This window comes from Bison bison, unplaced genomic scaffold, assembly GCF_000754665.1.
Source record: "Bison bison bison isolate TAMUID 2011002044 unplaced genomic scaffold, Bison_UMD1.0 scf7180017864289, whole genome shotgun sequence".
Lineage (NCBI taxonomy): Eukaryota > Metazoa > Chordata > Mammalia > Artiodactyla > Bovidae > Bison > Bison bison.
The window spans coordinates 1,115,963-1,120,324 of NW_011494861.1; positions in this window are offsets into that span (position 1 = coordinate 1,115,963).

A 4,362-nucleotide genomic window follows, 5' to 3' on the forward strand; every position below is an offset into this window, starting at 1 on the left:
GAAGGAAAGTTATGACCAACCTAGATACCATATTCAAAAGCAGAGACATTACTTTGCCAACAAAGGTCCATCTAGTCAAGGCTATGGTTTTTCCAGTGGTCATGTATGGATGTGAAAGTTGGACTGTAAAGAAAGCTGAGCGTAGAAGAATTGATGCTTTTGAACTCTGGTGTTGGAGAAGACTCTCAAGAGTCCCTTGGACTGCAAGGAGATCCAACTAATCCATTCTAAAGGAGATCAGTCCTGGGTGTTCTTTGGAAGGAATGATGCTAAAGCTGAAACTCCAGTACTTTGGCCACCTCATGCAAAGAGTTGACTCATTGGAAAAGACTCTGTTGCTGGGAGAGATTGGGGGCAGGAGGAGAAGGGGACAACAGAGGATGAGACAGCTGGATGGCATCATTGACTCAATGGACAAGAGTTTGGGTGAACTCCAGGAGTTGGTGATGGACAGGGAGGCCTGACGTGCTACAATTCATGGGGAAGCAAAGAGTCGGACATGACTGAGGGACTGGACTGAACTGAACTGAACATATTACCCTTCAGAAAAATTGTATCAATTTACACTCCTATCCAAACTAAACCCCAGAATGATATTTTTTCCAGTTCTCTCACCAATACTGCAAATTATCACTATGTTTCAATTTGGTCAACTTTGATATCTTTTTAAAATTATCTCTCAGCATTATTTTAGTTAGTATTTCTTTGACTCTCATGAAATAGAGCATTGTTTTGTATTTTATTGGTTGACTTCTTTTCTTATGGTTTCATAATGAATCGATTTTGTGTGTTCTTACCCTTTATATATTTTCCTGTTGATACATGTTTATCTTTTTGCATTGACTTACACATATTCTTTGTATTACTTTACTATATGTTGTTGTTCATCCTCCGTCATCTTCTCCTCCTGCCTTCAGTCTTTCCCAGCATCAGGGTCTTTTCTAATGAGTCAGCTCTTCACATCAAGTAGCCAAAGCATTGGAGCTTCGGCTTCAGCATCAGAGGATGAGGGAACAACAGAAAATGAGATGGTTGGATGGCATCACTGACTTGATGGACGTGAGTTTGAGCAAGGTCTGGGAGTTGGTGTTGGACAGGGAAGCCTGGTGTGCTGCAGTCAGGGATTGCCAAGAGTCAGACATGACTGAGCGACAGAACTGAACTGATATGTTGTTGTTGGGGCTTCCCAGGTGGCTCAATAGTAAAGAATCTGCCTGCCAAGCAGGAGATATGGGTTCGCTTCCCTGAGTCAGGAAGATCCACTGGAGAAGGAAATGGCAACCCACTCTAGTGTTCTTGGCTGGTAAATCCCACGGACAGAGGAACCCAGCAAGCTACAGTCCATGGGGTTGCAAGAGTCGTGCCATTGTTTTATGCTTGCAGACATTTTTTTTTCTGGTTGTTTACCTTTTAACTTTATGGCATTTTTCTATGCTGATGTCCACAATTTTTGTGCAGTGAAATTTGTCATCTATTCTCTTATTCTTAGAAAGTTCCTCTTATAATACAGGAAACTATATGGCAATGATTTTGAAAATGGAGGACATCCCTGTAGAAATATAAACACCTGAATTTCACCCAAAAAATAGAAAATACAAATACTTTGACTCTTATGAGAGAGATTGAAAATTCTGTTACCATTGATGTTTTTAAACATTAAAACATTTGATGGCAAAAAAATTTAATACAGATGCAGAATTTATGGCATGAACATGGCAGTGTATTTTATATATTCTTTCCCTTATTTGTCTGGAAATCATACAAAAGTACAGAGAATGAGGGGATAGATAAGAATAAATATAGAATCATTTTACATTTCCTGGATATATTAACTAGGGTAAGTAATACTAGCTGCTTTAACAAATGACCCTCATATCTCAGATCTTGATAAAGACTTATTTCCCTCTCACAGCCTAGACCTTTGGATGTCTGGGGAACAGCCATACTGCATGGTAACTGTAGGATCCACATGCCCTACATGTATTTGTCTACCATCCCCAGGCTCTTACCCTGCTTCACCCTCCACTGCATGCTCTCTACCTCACCAGGAGGCTGAGAAGAGGATGTTCATGGAGAAGAATTTAAGGGACAGGCGTGGAAATACATTCCAATGGCCAGAACACATTCACATGGTCCCACATAAATGCACGTGAGACTGGGAAGTGCAAACCTTCCACACACCTAGGATGAGAATAAAATGAAGTTTGGCAAACTCATGGGATTTTTTTTCTGCCACACAGCCTTTCTTCCCCCAAGAGGAAGAGATTTAATGTAAGAAATTGGAAATTTGGGAAACTGTTGGGAGGGTCAAGGGAGCAAAGGTCAGGGGAGGGGGAGGCTTTCTGTAAACCAAACTGCAGGTGTCATAGGAAACCACAGCTGTTGATTTCTGCAGTGTAGAAGTGATTGACCTTCTGGAGGTCACCTGGAGCCACAGGCAAAACAGGCCTTTTACCTGCTGATTCTCAGGTGCCTGTACTTGACTTCCTCTGAGAAGAATGGCTTCTAGCTGCCTTCTAGATCTTACAGGAAGGTTCTCTTTGGCAAACTGGAGCATTGCTGAAGGAGAGTCTAGGAAATGCCATTTCCCTGAATCTAGCCCCCTGGACACGAGAGAGAGCTTAGAAGTGTGAGGAGGTTGCTGAGTGCCAGCATCTGACACCAGATGTAAATGTTAGCTTGATCACGACATTCAGACACCTTGAAGCCCAACCATTAACTGCCTAGGTGTCTGAAGCCCTAGGCCAAGTCTCCCTGGTACGTACCCTCTCAGTGTCACTCAGTACTTCTGTGCATTCATTAAGGAAGTTCTAGTGGTCTTTTCCTTTATATATATTGTCACAATGTTATTTGGCACAGAATTACATACTTGTGAATGTTGCCTGTATTGGTTTGTTGAGGCTGCCATAGCAAAGTACCAAGGACTGTGGGGCTTAATCAATAATTCATTGTCTCACAGTCTGGAGGCTGGAAGTTCAAAATCAAGGTGTCAGCAGAGTTGATTCCTTTGAATGGCTATGAGGGAAGGGTGTGACCCAGGCCTCACTCTTTGGTTTTCAGATGGCCAGACAGCAAGGAGATCAAACCAGTCAATCCTAAAAGAAATCAACCATGAATAGTCATTGGAAAGACATGCTGAAGCTGAAGCTCCAATACTTTGGCCACTTGATGCGAACAGCTGAGTCATTAGAACAGACTCCGATGCTGGGAAAGCTTGAGGCCAGGAGAAGAAGGGAACAACAGAGGATGAGATGGTTAGATGGCATCAGCAACTCAATGGACATGAGTTTGAGCAAACTCTGGGAGATGATGAAGGACAAGGAAGCCTCGTGTGCTGCAGTCCATAGGGTCACAAAGAGTCGGACACAACTTAGCAAATGAACAACAATCTTCACCCTGGGTCTCTTCACGTAGTCTTCATGCTATGCACCATTCTATGTCCAAATTGCCCTTTTTCATGGATCACCCATCGTATTGGATTAGGGTCCACTTTAATGACCTAATTTTACCTTGATTATCTCTGCAAAGAACCTATGCCTAAACAAGATCACCTTCTGAGGTACTGGGCATTGTTTTCAATACGTGAGTTTAGGGTGACACAATTCAACCCATAGTTATCAATACCGAATGGTAGTCTTTTATGATGTAATGTTTCCTGCCTTGAATTCTGCTTTCCCATAGGCAGAAGCTGGGAGGTATCAGACTACACCTTTCCATTGGGGAAAGGCATTTCTAGAAGAGTAACACTCCATACTCCCTCCACTTCAACACTCATTCCTCCAAGGGGAGGAGATGTTGTTTTTCCAAATGGAGATCTTGAGAGAAGGAACAGGGTAGGCTTAGCTGGCTGTGGGATCTATCTGCCTGCAGAGAAGCAGCAGGTGCCAGATGCCTACAGAGACAGGTGTGAGACTGTCTAGTGCCTTCTGGGACCCAGCTCCTAATACCAGCCAGCACCCCTCCCCACACTCCCAAGCAATATGCTCTGATAATGAGCTTTATAAGAAAGAAAGGGGATGTATCAGTCAGGGTCCCAGCAAGAAACAGATGTCATACTCACACTATAAAAAAATTCATTGTTGTTGTTTAGCCACTCAGTTGTATCCAACTCTCTTGTGACCCCATGGACTGTATCCTTCCAGGCTCTTTTGTCCATGGGATTTTCTGGGCAACAAAAATTCATACATTGAACCTAACCCCCAGTGCAATGGTATTTGGAGAGAGCCATTTGGGAGGTGATTTGGTGGTGAGAGCAAAGCTCTTGTGAATGGGCTCAGTGCCCTTATAGGAGGCTTCAGAGTGCTCCCTCGCCCCTTCTTCTACATGAGTACATAGCAAAAAGACAGCCATCTATGAGTGAAG